The sequence below is a fragment of the Hyaena hyaena genome, unplaced genomic scaffold, assembly GCF_003009895.1.
Source record: "Hyaena hyaena isolate Hyena2069 unplaced genomic scaffold, ASM300989v1 scaffold_548, whole genome shotgun sequence".
NCBI classification, from domain to species: domain Eukaryota; kingdom Metazoa; phylum Chordata; class Mammalia; order Carnivora; family Hyaenidae; genus Hyaena; species Hyaena hyaena.
Window position 1 is genome coordinate 1,076,455 of NW_024081181.1, and position 17,729 is coordinate 1,094,183.

The following is a 17,729-nucleotide window of genomic DNA, read 5'->3' on the forward strand; positions in this document are numbered from 1 at the left end:
AGGTTCTGGGGAGAGGAAACCCAGGGAACATTTCGGAGGCAGGGAAGCTCCTGGAAGGCAGAAACACTGTCTTGTTCATGTGTGCATACCCAGTGCCCGGTATAGTCCATGGTGCATAGCAGGTACTCAATCCATGGTACTGACCAAAGGTTTCCCTACTTGCTTAACTTTATAGTTCAGTGGGGAAACTGGTACTCTTTACTCATAGCGAGAATAAAGAAACCAGACAAAGGATAAATGTCTGAATTTCCCTCAAAATGTCATTTTGTTTGCTTCTGGGCATCAATGTGAGGAACTATGGAGCTATCCCAAACTTCTAATGATGCCACCTTCCTCCAAAGAAAACTGGCTCTTCCTTCTCTCTGGTGGTTAAGAAACCAAGAACCCCCAACAGCCTATCCAACCAGAAGCTGAGATGACTCACAGCTGGGTCTCTGTCCCTGCAAGGAGGGCTGCCCGTCTCTGTTGAACCATTTCTCCTAGTGTGCAGCCTCCTGGGGTCCCAATTCTGATGTGGGAGGCACACCAAGGACCCCCTACAGTCCCTCCCCAAAACTGGCTGACTCTCTGATCTTTCCACTCTTGGATCTCAACTCCCAACTCTTCGCTCTGATCCTTCTTATATTCCTACTTTTTGTCCAGATTCTCTTGTGTTCTCAGTGGGTTAGTCAAATGACTGAGTCCACCACCACTGGACAAAGAACTCTATCCAGGATCTTTGGCATTGAAATGGCTTTATCCAGCATAGGTGAAGCTCATATTGAAACAACAGCTTCTAAATGAAAATTAGAGTTTGCTACAGGTCATTCAGCCGATAGTTGCCAGTACAGTAAGCGTGCAAATACGAATTTGTATGTTCTGAACAATCTACATTTTATTCCAACTGAATAAGTAAATCTCACTCCCTGACACTGTCTAGGCTGAAGAATTATCATTAACTCACTTGGAAATGTTCTTAGGGTGAGAATTTAGATTTTAGAGTGACACATGATGAACAGTAGCAAGAAAATCTGATACTTATAACAAACACAGAAATTTACTTTCTGCCCTCACCTTACTTTTATAAAAATTACCTGACAGGAATGAATAACTGTTCCTGGTACAGATACTTCAACTGATCACTGATATTCCTTTGTATTTCACTAACATTTTATGCTGAGGACCAAGAAATGGGCTAGGGGATGAGAAAGGGAATATGTACCCTAGAAATGCAGAAAACATCAGCTTTCAGTGCTGAAGAGGCCAGATACCATCAAGAAATTTTCAAAGTAAGATTATATTGTATTTATAAACTGTTGAAACCGGACCAGAGAACCTTTTCCAGCTCTAAAAGTCTGTAATTGTTTTTATTTTTTCAGCAAAAATTACTGAGTATATATACTGGGATATGTGCCCACACTGATACTGATTTACAACTAAGTATATTTGATAAATGGGCTAATTCTGCAGCCTCAAGAGATGGCAAACAGCCCCATGAGTTTTGGTGAAGGAGGGTGAACCACCTGCCACTGGTTCTCATGATGAACTGCAGCTCTCTGCAATGCATTGGGCCTAGTGATGTGATTTATGGACTAGATGGCCCATTTTAAACAACATAATATGAACCAGATATTTGAAGGGTTCTCACAAAGAAATCATGCATTGATAATGACCACACAAACACAGAAAATGAGGGTGGAGTGCTGATACGTTTCCTCGTGGAAACAGTCCTTCAGACACCTTCTGAAGTCAAAGGCATAGCAATTTAATTAGACCCAACAAGAAGGCAGCTAAAAAGATTGTAACTTGTTCTTTAAACTTTTCTAAATATGGATTTATATATATTCTCGTCAACAGTGGACACTGTTCTAATTGCATATTGTGTCTTGAGATAGTAGATAATAACAGCCTGAAGCCATCAAGGTTAAAGACATTTACAAACTAAGCATCTGGAGACACCTGGGTGGCTCAGTTGGTTAAGCTTTCTACTCTTGACTTCAGCTCAGGTCATGATCCCAGGGTCGTGGGATTGAGCCCCATTTCAGGCTCTCTGCTAAGCACGGAGCCTGCCTGAGATTCTCTCTCTCCCTCTGCCCCCCAACACACACATTCTCTCTCTCTCTCTAAAATAAAAATAAATAAGTAAAATTTAAAAATAAAAACCAAGGGGCGCCTGGGTGATTCAGTCAGTTAAGCGTCCGACTTCGGCTCAGGTCATGATCTCACGGTTAGTGGGTTCGAGCCCCACGTTGGCCTCTGTGCTGACAGCTCAGAGCCTGGAGCCTGTTTCAGATTCTGTGTCTCCCTCTCTCTCTGCCCCTCTCCTGATCACACTGTCTCTCTCTTTCTTAGAAATAAAACATTAAAAAAATAAATAAATAAAAACCAAGCATCTGAAACATTATTAATAATAATTTTGGTGAGTACAGAAAAGTTTTTGTACCTGCAACAATATTTTAATGATTACTTAAATGATTACTACTACATCATTCTTTTAAATTTATTTTTTAATTTATTTTATAATAAGCTTTATTTCAGCAGAGTATATGTATAACTTGAAAATTTGTGTATGTACATATATATACACCTCTGTGCAGAGGTGGAGAAGAGAGCATTTGCAGCATGGAGAGGTATGAAGTGGGGGGCATGGGCCTCATCCACAAGGTTTAGGGAGGTTTCAAATGGAAGACTGACAGGATCAGATATTCCTGGTGGTAACTGCCTGAACTGGAGGGCTTGAAGGAGGGCAAGACTTCTTTCTATGACACTCTGTTCTGCCATATTTAAGCCGATCTCCTCCTCTCCCATGCGTAAGCACATGACCAGTGGCTTCCTCCCAAGACTCTCCATCTACATCAGGTCTTCTCAGGCTCAGCATGGCTGGCATTAGGACCAATTCTTTGTTTCTCTGGGGTCCTGGGGTGGGGGCATCCTGTGCACCGCAACACTGTCAGCAGCATCCCTACCTGCACTCTCTAGGGCCCGTGGCATACCTCCTACCAAGCTGCGTCAACCAAAACACAGTTGAGGCCACAGTTGAGAACGACTGGGTTACATGAAGGAACCAATCACCTGCTTCTTCACCAGGCTGCAAGTTAAAACAACCCCTTTGCCCTTTCTTCTGAGAGTATATTCCTCCTCCCATTCTTCACTTATTTCACACAGCAAAGCAGCATATTTTGATATTCTGGAGGAACTACTACATAAACATAACAATATATCCAGACCTGGATAAAATCTTTCAAAATAAGGTTTGATTTTGGAATTTGTACCCATTTAATTACAGTCTTTGTGAGACATGTTATTTTATGTAAGATCGCCTCTAACAGACTGGAACATTTTTTTTGTCATAGTACTTGACTTTAAATTCACCCTAGATAATACAGGAGTGCTGACGCATAGGGGTACATGTACCCCAATGTTCAGAGCAGCACTCTCAACAATAGCCAAAACATGGAAAGAGCATAAGTGCCCATCAATGAACGAATGCATCAAGAAAATGTGGTTTATCTATACAATGGAATACTACATGGCAATGAGGAAGAATGAAATCTGGCCTGTGTAGCAACATGGATGGACCTTGAGGGTGTTATGCTGAGCGAAATAAGTCAGGCAGAGAAGGACAAATACCATATGTTTACACATATTGAACGCTGAGAACAAACTGAGGACTGATGGGGGTTGGAGGGAGATGAAGGGGGGTGATGGGCACGGAGGAGGGCACTTGTGGGGATGAGCACTGGGTGTTATATGGAAACCAACTTGACAAGAAACTATTAAAAAAATAAATAAAAAATAAATTCACCCTAGATATCTGATGTTCTTTCAGAGTTCCTATGAAAAACATGTAATAATGAAACAAATGCTACATATTCCTCAGCAGTATATTTAGACTAAAAATATCACTTTTTAAAAACAATTTTAATGTTTACTTATTTACTTCTGAGAGAGAGAGAGACAGCGCAAGCATGAGCGGGGGAGAGGCAGACAGAGGAAGACACAGAATCTGAAGCAGCTCCAGGCTCTGAGCTGTCAGCACAGACCCATCGCGGGGCTCAGACCCATGAACCGTGAGATCATGACCTGAGCTGAAGTTGGACGTTCAACCAACTGAGCCACCCAGGCTTCCCCCAAAATATCATTTTTTAACATCACTAATAGACTTCTTCATTAATGTACTGATACTGTCCTAAAATGGGTTTAACATCTATATTTCAATCCCTCAAAACCTTTGAGAAATGGGAACAGGCATATCTATATAAATATCCAAATTTTCAGCTTGATTGCACATTTTTATTTTCTCAGAATAGCACTAAATCAAGATGTTCTTTCAGAACTACATTTTACTTCTCAGAGACAAAATACATATAACCAAGCAAAATCTAATTTCACTGCTAACGTTCAGTACTCTTTTTGTCTCTTGTACACTTCTCATACTTTTTACTAATAATTATTCACTCCCAGACTGTTCTTTTGACACCGTCTTGGTCCATACTCCTAGACATTTGCTTTCCATACATGAATTCCATAAAACAGTTTTCAGCACACCAGCAATGTAATTTATACATTTCCAGTTACTTGACCTGCATGTATGCACCCACATCCTCTATGATAATAGTAAATTAAAACTGACCTTCACTACACATTAAGAGATGACAATCATTAAAAATCTTCACAGAAATTAGAAAATTATATCTCACTTCTTGGAGAACTAAACTAGAAAACTAATCTTTATTTTGAAAAATAATTTTTCCATTTAAAATAGGTTTCTTTATTCAAGTGGTCAAAATGCTTCCCTCTGTTTAGACTCCAACCAACGAAAAATGTGTGTAAAAGAGTATTTTCGGGACACTTGGCTGGCTCAGTCAGTGCAACTCTTGATCTCAGGGTTGGTGAGTTCAAGCGCCATGTCGGGTGTATCTTTGATAGGGCACCTAGCCAATCCCTATCAAAATAACACCAGCATTCTTCACAGAGCTAGAACAAACAATCCTAAAATTTGTATGGAACCAGAAAAGACCCCGAATAGCCAAAGCAATCTTGAAAAAGAAAATCAAAGCTGGACACATCACAATTTCAGACTTCAAGACGTATTACAGCGCTGTAATCATCAAGACAGTATGGTACTGGCACAAGAACAGACGCTCAGATCAATGGAAAAGAATAGAGAACCCAGAACTGGACCCACAAACGGATGGCCAACTCATCTTTGACAAAGCAGGAAAGAATATTCAGTGGAATAAAATCCAGCACCAGACAGTCTCTTCTGCAAATGGTGCTGGGAAAACTAGACAGCGACATGAAGAAAAATGAACCTAAATCACTTTCTTACACCATACACAAAAATAAACTAAAAATGGATGAAAGACATAATGTAAGACAGGAAGCCATCAAAATCCTCGAGGAGAAAGCAGGCAAGAACCTCTTTGACCTCAGCCGCAGCAACTTCTTACTCAACTCATCTCCAGAGGCAAGGGAAACAAAAGCAGACATGAACTTTTGGGACCTCATCAAAATAAAAAGCTTCTGTACAGCAAAGGAAACAATCAGCAAAACTAAAAGGCAACCGACAGAATGGAAGAAGATATTTGCAAATGACATATCAGGTAAAGGGTTAGCATCCAAAATCTATGATGAACTTATCAAACTCAAGACTCAAGAAACAAATAAGACCCAGTGGAGAAATGGGCTAAAGACATGAACAGACACTTCTCCAAAGAAGGCATCCAGATGGCCAACAGACCATGAAATGATGCTGAACATCACTCATCATCAGGGAAATACAAATGAAAACCACAATGAGATACCACCTCACACCTGTCAGAATGGCCAACATCAACAACTCAGGCCACAACAGATGTTGGCGACGATGTGGAGAAAGAGGAACTCTTTTGTGCTGGTGGGAATGCAAACTGGTGCGGCCACTCTGGAAACCAGTGTGGAGATTCCTCAAAAAATGACAAATAGAACTACCCTACGGCCCAGCAATTGCACTGCTAGGTATTTATCCAAGGGATACAGGTGTGCTATTTCCAAGGGACGCATGCACCCCAATGTGTATAGCAGCACTATCAACAATAGGCAAAGTATGGAAAGAGCCCAAATGTCCATCGATAGATGAACGGATAAAGAAGATGTGGTACAAATATATAATGGAGTATTACTCGGCAATCAAAAAGAATTAAATCTTGGCATTTGCAGCTACATGAATGGAACTAGAGGGTATCATGCTCAGCAAAATAAGCCAGTCAAAAAAAGACAAATATCATATGATTTCAATCATATGAGGACTTTAAGATACAAAACAGATGAACATAAGGGAAGGAAAGAAAAACTAATATAAAAACAGGGAAGGGGACAAAAACATAAGAAACTCTTAAATATGGAGAACAAACGAGAGTTACTGGAGGGGTTGTGGGGGGGGATGGGCTAGATGCGTAAGGGGCATGAAGGAATCTACTCTTGAAATCATTGTTGCACTATATGCCAAGTAACTTGGATATAAATTTAAAAATAAATAAATAAATAATATAGGGGCACCTGGGTGGCTCCGTCAGTTAAGTGTCCATCTTAGGCCAAGGTCATGATCTTACCATTCCCGAGTTCAAGCCCTGTGTCAGGGTCTGTGCTGACAGCTCAGAGCCTGGAGCCTGTTTAAAATTCTGTGTCTCCCTGTCTCTCTCTGCCCCTCCCACACACTCTCTGTGCCTCTCTCTCTCTCAAAAACAAATAAACATTAAAAATAATAAATAATAAAAAAAATTGGGGTGCCTGGGCAACTCAGTCGGTTAAGCATCACCAATGTTGGCTCAGGTCATGATCTCTTAGTTCATGAGTTCAAGCCTCACATTAGACCCTATGTTCACAGCTCAGAGCCTGGAGCCTGCTTCAGATTCTGTGTTTTCCTCTGTCTCTCTCTGCCCCTCCCCTGCTCATGCTCTGTCTGTCTGTCTGTCTGTCTCTCTCTCTCTCTCTCTCTCTCTCTCAAAAATAAACATTACAAAAATGTTAATAAAATATATTAAATTTTTTATAAAGGGTATTCTCTGGGTTTTCAACATCCACACTTAATGTGCCCTCTTGAAGTACTTGCTTCTTGCTCCAAACAAGACATAAGCTAAGAGGAGACCCAAGGCCTGGTGTGGTCACTCATAAGGAGAGGTGCTCAGTGAACATGTGGAGTAACCGGCAGGTCCATTGTGCCCAAGGACCATGCCAGGCTCCTGCCAGAAGAGGCATTTCAGCCCAAACGTGGTTCTGCAAGAAATGAAAGTCTCTGCACAGTTTTGCTTTTGACATCATAGTTTCTCTATTCCAATTCAACTGTGCTACAAAGCCTTTTTTTAAAGCATATTCCAGGCCACAAGAAAAGAAATAGATATTAATAGATACTAGGGGCTCAGAACATGGAGGTTCTTGCTGGGCAAGCCCCAGAGTATGCCCCCCACATCAAGAGGGCTTCAACTGGGAATGCCCTGCCTCCCCTGCCTGCCACGCTGTGTACTGGCACTTTTGCTTACCCCATTCCACAGATACCTCTGCCAGGTTTTTTCTGGGGAGTGACGTGCTACAGACATGAGCCACACAATAACAGAAATTAACCAAGAGCAACAAAACACAAGAGCACCACCATCCCTTACACCTGGGCATAAAGTCGGTGGTCAAGACAGAAACAGCTAGGGCAAGGTGGAAGGCACACATGGCTCAGATCCTACCCCTCCCCACCATCCCACAGTCCAGGGGTGTGCAGAACCCAGGGAACCCCACAAAAACTGAAACAGCAAGGGGAGAGTGTGTCTTGTCTTTTCCTCTTTAAGAGAGTGGTTGCTGGACTGCTAGGAATTTACCCAAGGGACACAGGAGTGCTGAGGCATAGAAGCACATGCACCTCAATGTTCACAGCAGCACTCTCCACAATAGCTAAACCATGGAAAGAGCCTAAGTGTCCATCAACAGACGAATGGATCAAGAAGATGTGGTTTATCTATACGATGGAATGCTACACAGCAATGAGAAAGGATGACATCTGGCCATGTGTAGCAACGTGGATGGACCTTGAGGGTGTTATGCTGAGCGAAATAAGTCAGGCAGAGAAGGGCAGATACCATATGTTTGCACGTATAGGAGGATTAGGAGGAACTTAATGGAGGACCGTGGAGGAGAAGAAGGGGGGGAAATAGTGGGGAGAGGGAGGGAAGCAAACCATGAGAGACTCTTGAATGCCAAGAAGAAACTGAGGGAAGATGGGGGGGAGGGGAAGGGGGGTGATGGGCATGGAGGAGGGCACTTGTGGGGATGAGCACTGAGTGTTATGTGGANGATGGGCACGGAGGAGGGCACTTGTGGGGATGAGCACTGGGTGTTATATGGAAACCAACTTGACAATAAACTATTTGTAAAAAAAAAAAAAAAAGAGAGAGAGAGAGAGAGGTTGCTGGCAAGAGAGGGGTGAACTATGGGGAAAGTATGGAATGAGGCATAGATCCAAGCCCACAGATATTCCCTGAGGCATAGGACACAGCCCCAGGCACGTCAAAGAGTGCACAGGATTCTAACACACTCATCCCACTGGGCGGCCCCTCTCTCTCTGCCATTCCCACAGGCCAACCAAACACTGAGCCACAAGAACCACTGCAGGAACCCCGCACGGCAGCTCCGAAGGCCAGCAACGGGCCACAGAGTGACCAAGCTTTGGGAGAGCAGGAGAGTGGCCCACAGAGGCACAGTGACAAGCAGAAAAGGACAAGCTATAGTGACAGCTGCACACCAATAAAGCAGGGTCTGCAGGTCTCCACCCCGTCCCTGCAGCAGGGGACTTGGTCTTGTCAAGCCCACACACCCTGAGCCCCAAATCGGAAAGTCTGAGCGCAGACCCACAGCGAAAGATACTAACGAAGTCAGACCTCCTGGAGGCAGTTACCCACCCACTGATGCTACCGTCATGGCTACTACATTCTTTTCTGAAAGAGCACAGTTGTCCAGCACGTGCTCACACCGCCAAGTCCTCAGGGGAACGGCATGGAAAGTGGTGGACTCGGGAGTCCTGCCTGGAAATTAAGAGAACGTTTCCCTCACTCAGCCCTCACTCGGGGTGCAGAGGGTGCTCTCTGTGTCACTCCCGCACAGTGCTGTGCTGTCTTCTATGGCCGGCTGTGGAAGACAGACGGGCACAGCACTGTTGGGTCCCCGGTGCAGCCAGTGCTGTGTGTGATCCTCAACACTTTCACAGAGTATGTGTGTCCTTTGGCCTCTATCATCGGATATTTTTTATGCCTCCGTGACAAGAAAGAAATCCAGACATCTAAAAACAGTGCAACCCAGACACGTCAAGTACACAAAAAAGTGCTCTGATTTTTGCATTTATCAAATATTACATAATACTTCAAAAGAAAATGTTTAGTGTATCTGAAAAAGGGTATGTCCTATCTCTTTTTATTTTACTTTCCACTCAAACATGGAACAAATGTACAACTATTTTTAAGCCCGATTTCTTTATTCAAGGGCTTTAATCTCTTTGAGGGGATGAAGTGAAATAAATCCAGAGGGTGCTCTCACCATTAATTATTCTCATTACAACATAATTAGGTCTGCATCCTAATTATGTATGACTATTTTTAAATATGCTTATCAAAAAACATGAATGATATTACTATTTAAAATGTAATGGTAATGTTTTTGCGAAAATCTCAATAGTCAATTTGTCTGAGACTTGGACTCACTAAAATAGTAATATTTTCAATAATAACACTATTCCACCCTATCTGGCCACCAAATTCCCACAATAACTGGGAAAACATGGAGCTTCCAGGAACAGGAACAACCACGACTACCATTACCACGGACTCTCCACCACCCCATATAATCCTCTCAAAAACATGAAGAATTTGGTACTTGCTCATGGTTTAAATTCAGAGATTACAGGTAAAGTCCTTCCATTTTCCTTGACTTCTAATACGAGGACAAGTGCAAACACTGGAGATTACATGATTGGGAAGAGAAGGCAGTCTCTCAGTCTGTCAGTGGGCTGCACGGAAACAGTGTCTTTTGTCTTCTAATTTGTGTTCTGGGCCCACATCCACTCATTCCCTGCCATGCCTTCAGAAATCACCTACAGTATCTGTTTTCATTCCGTGATTATTATTTCATGGAATCAAGGACCACAACACCCTGGTGAAGCCGGTAGAGCGCATGGGAAGGCTTCATCACAAGGATGGACATCCACCCCTCAGGACTGACCCTAGAACTTCCCACAAAGGCTTATAATCTCAACTGTGTGCTGCCCATTGACAACACTTAAATCAGATGGAAGATCGGTGACCTAAATCTAGACCTATTTTCAGGCAAAAGCACAGAAAAAGATTCAAGAAGTCCTGAAGTATATTTTGGTGAAAGCAGACATGCCTCTGCAGGATGGAACACGCCTCGAAGTGGGAGGGTGGGTAGATGGCAGCCCACGCTGTCCCCTCACCCAGTTCCCCATTCCCAGCCCACCACTGAGTCCCAGCCCACCACTGAGAAATCAAGCTTTCGCTGCTATGCCTCGTCTGCGGCCATTAAAATACCAGCTATTTCACAGAATATACAAAGCACTGAATTGGCTTCAAGCCCTACAACAGGTTAATTACTGCTTTGAACTGGATTAAAGCCACAACTCCAAATGGAAAAAGCATCAGCCTTCGTGGCCAATTTTATTGGCTGCAGTGTCCATTTACAAGTTGACTATATTTTGCCGTTGGAATCAAAACCGACTTGCGCCATTAATATAAAGTCCTTTTCCCTTTGGAAATCAGGTCAGCCTTTCTTCTGAAAATTCCTTCCACCAAACAAACCATTTCCAAACATCTTTTGTACTGTATGTAGGACATTGCATCAGAAGCCAAAACGGACCTTCAGAACACACAGTGACACAGAATGCCCATGTCATGTGAGAGGAACTTTCATTCTTTCCTCTACCAAATGCCTTAGAAAATAAGAAGTGACTAGAACAAGCCATCCCTTTGCTTGTTTGCCACTCTAAATGTCAAGCTTGGACCAAAGCTACTCTTGAAATTTTCTTATGAGAGAAATCCTTCCTTCATCCCTTACTCTGAAGTGGGCTTTTTCTTCTAACAGGTCTGAAATGAGAGCTAGCTTCTTTGATGTTTATATTACCACATTTAAAAAATCTAATGGGAGGGGCGCCTGGATGGCTCAGTCAGTTAAGTGTCTGACTTCGGCTCAGGTCATGATCTCTTGATTCGTGGGTTTGAGCCCCGCGTCGGGCTCTGTGCTGACAGCTCAGAGCCTGGAGCCTGTCTTCAGATTCTGTGTCTCCCTTTCTCTCGGACCCTCCCTTCCTCATGCTCTCTCTCTCTCTCTCAAAAACAAATAAATAAATTAAAAAGTCAATGATTTGCCTTGAAACCTTGGAGATCCTGACTTTTTTAAAAAATTAATTAATTTAAAAAATTAAAAATCTAATGGGAGCACAAAAGCATTCTGAACAGAGTGTTTATGAACACAGTAAGCCATGAATTCTATAGTGGCATCTGCATTCCTGCCATGAGGGAAAGCTAAAGGTGTCCAAAAGCAAGTTATCCATTTCCAAACATCAAGATTCACTCTGACAGGCTAACCAAATAACTGAACCTGAGACCCAGAACAAAACTCAACTCAGAAAATCAACACCCCCTGCCACAGACCAAAGAGCATTTTCCTTTTTTTCCTTCTCTCTTTTTTTTAACATTTATTATTGGGAGACAGAGAGGGACAGAGCATGAGCAGAAGAGGGGCAGAGAGAAAGAGGGAGACACAGAATCTGAAGCAGGCTCCAGGCTCTGAGCTGTCAGCACAGAGCCTGACGCGGGGCTCGAACCCACGTGCCATGAGATCATGACCTGAGCCAAAGTCAGACGCTTAACCAACTGAGCCACCCAGGCGCCCCACCAAAGAGCATTTTCAAATTCTCTCTGGTACAGGCCCATGGAGCCTAGAGGTTCTGAAGATCCTTAGGGAAAGGCAAGCTGACAAGTGAAAATCACTTCTGTCCCTGTAGTAGTAAGAGGAAGGCATCCCTGTTCCTGTGGAGGTGCAGAGATGTGTTCTAACAGTGCACGGATTCCTTCTGTGGGGACCTGTATCCTACAGAGTTATCCCTGCCCCATCCTGGGGTCACCCGCTGGAAAGAAAAGGAGACTCTGAAAGCCAGAGACCTAGGCCCCAATCCCAGCACTGACTATCTTAGAGTACTCTTCTTAAGCACTCAAAGCCTCAGTCTTTCCATTTGTGAAATGGAGATATAAATGCTCACCTATTGGGGAGTTCATGTACCCACCTGCAGAGGCTTCCAGGAATTGCCAGGGCCTCAGGGGAGAGGGTAGGCTATCACTACAAAGCGAGAGCACAGGGCAATGTTTAGGGGAAGGAACTATTCTATCACCTGTCCTACCTAGAATCTATACCTAGAATGATGTACCAAAATAAAAAACTCAATTTTACTGTATGATTAATTTTTAATTAACTTTAATCAAGAGAAAGTGCCCATATCTGTTTTATGACTATTCTCCTCCTGCCTGTTGAACTGTCCTCCCAGAAACCACTTCTAGCCCCATATACTGGGAGTGTCCTGGTGTTTTCTGAGCCACAGTCAGTAGAAGTGGAAGGAACAGATGAAAACAAACTTAACTAAAACACCCTGTTATCCACCTCCACACTGGACAGTTAACACAAGTGAGCATCACAAAACGCAGAAGAGCTTCCTTACTTCTTCACATCACATACACAAAGACCATTTTAAAGCTAGGACCCTGATGTTTCACACATCAGCACCTCAGAGTCCAAGGTTCAGTGCCTGACACCTACAGGGAGTCATCCACTTATCAGCCCAGAAGCCAACTAACAAACAAAAAAGTCACTTAACATATGAACATAAGTGTTTCCAGGAGAACCGCACCCCTTTTCATTTCCTGCCTAGATATTTAAATAGTGGTTGGGGCAGAGTTGTTGGAGATAGCACAAATTAAAGGAAAAAACTTCCTGCTTCCCTCAACAAATGGTTTCCAGCCAGCAGAAAAGTGCATTGATTATTTTCAGCTTCTTAGATTTTCTGGGCCCCTATCAACCAAGATTAAAAACATAAGTCCAGCTGCGTCCATATTCATGAAGGTCAATTTAGACTAATGTGGAAACAGCTGCCAGGTGCTTTTATGTGGAGCAGAGAGTTATCAGCCGTGAATTCAGCTGTTTGCCTTCTCAAGAAATGGAACATCTTGTCAGTAGAGATAAGACAGGTTCTTGGTTAACTGAGCCTCACTGGGCCTGCATCTACTGGGATACATCTAGATTCAAATTCTTTCTGCCCATTTCTTAAGGGTTTTTTGGGGGGGAGGGAGGAGGGCTGTGGGTTTGTTTGCCTCTCCACACATCAAGAATCCTTAAACCAGCAGTATTTACACATACCTAGTCATTTACATATATGCCTCTCAAAGCCAGAGGGTTATTTTCAATTTGGGTCATAGTTAGCGTTCATTACAAACACCTTTTCATAAGGAATTTTGTAATTCTACAGTAATGCTCCAAGAGACCATGGGAACAGAAACCTTTCTTAGTAAGATCAAGTATAAGGACAGCTCAGTTAACTCCCACCCTCCTTCAAACTTCCCCTCTTCCTCAACCCACACTCCCCACTTTTAAAAATAAAAAATAAGTAAGTGGGGTGAATAGCTGCATTCACAAATGAGGTAATACTGCCTGCCTACGTAAAAAATTTTTTAAATTTTAGAAAAAAAAGAACAACAACAACAGAAGAAACTCAGAAATGCAGAAATTATCATGTAAAAGAAAAAATGACTACCGTAGAACTCATCAAGACATCACCCTGGGTCACTGTCCTGGCTGCACATCTCAGCCTGACTGCAGATTCGCCACACTGCTATTGCCCTTGCGCACAGGAAGCCAGGAACCCAAGGAGTCTGCACATTTCATGGCATACCGAGATTCCTGGCACACAACCGCAACGGGCCCCAACACCACGGCAGAGGAAAGCAGGCTACGGAAAACCCAGCACACCTCCTGCGCCTATTTGGTGGGCACCATCGAGGATGATGTTGATAACCAAGTACAAAAGATCAGCTTTTAAAAGAAGAGCTGCAGGATGCTGAAAAGCAGAACTAAGCTTAGTGCTGAAAGGAAGCCATCTAAAAACCTCTTTTATTCCCCACACATTCCTTCTGAGTCTGGCACATTTAACTGCCATCTCTGGACACAGGAGACAGCAGCGCCACAGTTCCACCCAACACATCTGATTTCGTGGATGAGCCCACTGTCACCCCCCCTTCCCCAGAAGCCCAGGGTTTGCATGCGCCCCCAATCCTTCTGCGTGGAGACATCAGCACCTGATGCTGAAGGAGCCAGAGCCGGGGAGGAGACAGGCAAAGAAAGGCTCACAGCCTCAGAGCAGGCAGCAGGGTTTTTGCTCTAGGGGAGGGACAGGCTGCTTGTTACTGTGTACCAACAAAATCAAGAGCTGCGGACCCTAAGAAGCAAAGATGGATGTGTGCTTTTGTGGCAGGAAGGATGCTTTGGTTTAAAAATAAACAGCCACACCATCTAGTTCACAAAGCAACCCTACTGCTGCTCCTGGCTGCTCTCTCCTCAGTCCCATGTGGGCTCACGGGTGAATGAAAAATACGTGTGGGCAAATCAAGAGACAAAAACAGGAGAAGAGAACATACCTGCGTCGGGGCGCACTGGCGGGTGGGCCTGCGCTCTCCAAGCCAAATCTGCATGAAAGGCTGACTGTCCTTTGGCAAGTAAAATGCTTCGATCTTTAGCAAAAGAAGGGCCTTTTATACGATTGCCCTTAAATGTGGAGGCTATTCAAGCAGGTTAACAAACTAGCCTCCCTGTAACTAAAGAACAGCTTATAGACAGACACCTTGCAATCAAATCAGATTCATACAGTACTAGCACGTGAACAAAAGGATGCCCTGAAATCACAAAGAAAGGTAAAGGGAAGAAGCAAAGGAAAATCCGAAGACAGGACTGTATGAAGAAAACAAAATCACTGAACTATCCTGGATAAAGCTGCCTGACCCAGCAGGTATTTTAACTAGAAACAAAGTTGAATAATATCACCGATGGGGGTGCCATCCCTGTTCAGCTGTTCATTCCCTTCCTGTTCAGCTCTGATAGTAACGTCAAAATTAATGGGAAACTATGTGTCATAAAGGAACCTTTTGCACCAGAAAGACATGGACAGAATAGGCAGAGAGAGGGCCGGAAGCTAAAGTGATTAAGGGGGAAAGGGTACCCTTGAAGAAGGGGAAAGGTGAGACATCCACCGCCATGGAGATGCTGCCAGTAGCTGTTGCGAAAATACGGTGGTTTCATGGAATGTGGCTCAGAACAAGGAGATTCCAGTACTTTTGTTGACCCTAGTTTTCATTACGAACTCCTTCACTGCCTAAATCTGAACAAGTCAATCCGGCTCAAGTCAAGGCAGTCTATTCAGAAAGAACTGGTCTCAAGTCTTGGTGGTATCAGAGTCATTCTAACCTACAACTTTGTGATGCTAGCAAGGAGCAAAAACTCTGATCTCCTAGAACTGTGTTCTTTAAGCCTCAATCTGAGCTAAATAAGTTAAAAGAATACAAGTGACATGGCCAGGGCCAAAACTAAGGTCTCAGGTGATCTTTCATTGTGCGTCATTATTTGGAACAATGTACTTAGTGTGACCATTATCAAACAAGATCCAAATGGTTGATGGGGCGCCTGGGTGGCTTAGTCAGTTAAGCGTCCAACTTTCGCTTAGGTCATGATCTCGCAGTTCGTGGGTTCGAGCCCCGCGTCGGGCTCTGTGCTGACTGCCAGCTCAGAGCCTGGAGCCTATTTCAGAGTCTGTATCTCCCTCTCTCTCTGACCCTCCCCTGCTCACACTGTCTCTCTCTCTCTCTCTCCTGGAAATAAATAAAAATATTTAAAAAAAAAAAAAAAGATCCAAATGGTTGAGAAAAAGAAAGATGGCAGCATATATATACCTTTCATAAGTGACCGTGTTCTCCCTGCACTTTCTGAAGACTGAGTACTCGAGTTCTGAGAATGTGGCAGCAGCATTCTGGAGGACAGGGTAGGGACAGAAGGCCGGCAGGGAAGTGGGGGGGACGTAGGGAACTTACATAGGTAGACCAGGCGACATGCTGTATCAGGTTGGGCTCCAAAATAAGACCACACTCACATCTTCTTATCTATATACACTGTGGGCAAGTTCCAGGTTAATGCACCCCCAATCCTTGAGACAGTCTCAGTGAGGTCTGGGCCGTAATGTTCCACATAAAGACTATCCAGAGGGCACAGAGTAAACAGAGAAGAAATGAGGCACCCGTTTTTAATATGAGTCAAAGGTAAAATATCATTGCTTTGTCAGGCAGTATTGTCCAGTACAGTTTGGCGATTTTCTTTCTTCCTTTGGGTTTTCCTTTGCTCCCTCTCAGCCACTTCTCCCTTCTGTGATTTAGGCAAAATGCTATGAACCGGCAATTCTAAAGGAAAGAGCTTACTCAAGCAAGGACCAGCCTTCCGCTCACCCAACAGACAATGCCTTCCCTAGAACAACACGGGCTGACCCCGGGTCCCCCTGACCGGCGTGTATGTATACATGTGTGCCAGGCGAGCAAACAGCTCTCACTGGAGGTGCCAGGGCTGAGGATGGGTCCACCGCTCAACCCTCATCACTGGCTTGAGGCAGGGTCCTGGCCATCCTGGCAGAGTGGGCCGGCCCCAAGCCTTCCCAAACCTGTCCCTGCGGGTGCCGCGGTGACTCTGGTAGCAGCACCCCGGGATGTGGGGACCCGACACACCCCGCCACCCCAGGGGCGAGGACCCCCCTTCATATCACCGGCAGTCCCTCTAACTGGACCGCGGCCTACATTAGCCAGGAATCTGGGGAGACTGATCTCTCTGTGCCGCCTCTTTGTTCGGGGGCCCCGAAGGGCCAGCCCAGGAGGGCAGGAGGCCAGGCGGCCACGCGGTCCCTCTGAGCCGCCAGGACCGGTTTCTGCCCTCCCTTCGGACACCTAGCAACCACCCACACTGCGCTCGGCTATCGCGGCCTTCAGGCTTCAAGGTGCGTCTGCTCCACGGAAGGACTGGCGCGGAGGGGGCGCGGAGGGGGCGCGGGGCCCGGCACGTTCGCCGGGTGAAAACGGTAAAAAGGCGATCTGCACGGAAGCGGACCCCGGGCTCACGCCTCTGTCGCGGCGGAAGGAAAATGTCCGTCCGCCCGGGAGGCGGCTGCCAGCGGGGTTCACGCGCTGACCGCGCAGGCGGGAGTCCGAGCGCGTGCGGGCGGAGGACCCCCGCCGCGCCGCCCCTCCCCGCCGCCCCCGGCCCGGCAGCCGCACGCGCGCACGCACGCGCGGGGCGCACCCTCGCCGGGGGCCGCCCGAGGCGGGAGTCCTGGGGGGGAGGGGCGCCGGGGAGGAAACTGAGGCAGGGCGCGAATCCCGCCTGGCACTGCAGTGAGGACAGGGAGGCACCCGAGGCAGAGCAGGGACCCCGCGAGGCCTCGAGCTCCTCCAAGTGAGCTCCCCGCACACCGCGCCCCGACCCCCGCCCCCGCACTCATCGAGGAGCCCCTCCCCCCTCAGGAGCCGACAAACCTCCTCTCTGCCCCCGTCACTCGCTGAGAAGACCCCCCTCACCCGGAAGCCCCCCCACGCCCGTCCCCTCACACACCCGGAAGCCCCCCACCCCCCCCCCCCCCCCCCCCCCCC

At 45.5% G+C, this 17,729-nt stretch overlaps 1 protein-coding gene and 1 non-coding gene across 2 annotated transcripts in view; both read right to left on the reverse strand.

Annotated features, from left to right (window-relative positions):
* PTPRN2 (protein tyrosine phosphatase receptor type N2) overlaps positions 1 to 17,729 on the reverse strand; it is a 754,508-nt gene that overhangs the window by 735,901 nt on the left and 878 nt on the right. The gene's annotated exons all lie outside the window — the stretch shown is intronic.
* TRNAQ-UUG lies at positions 11,813 to 11,897 on the reverse strand. Its single transcript has one exon. It is a non-coding gene; the product is annotated as a tRNA-Gln (tRNA).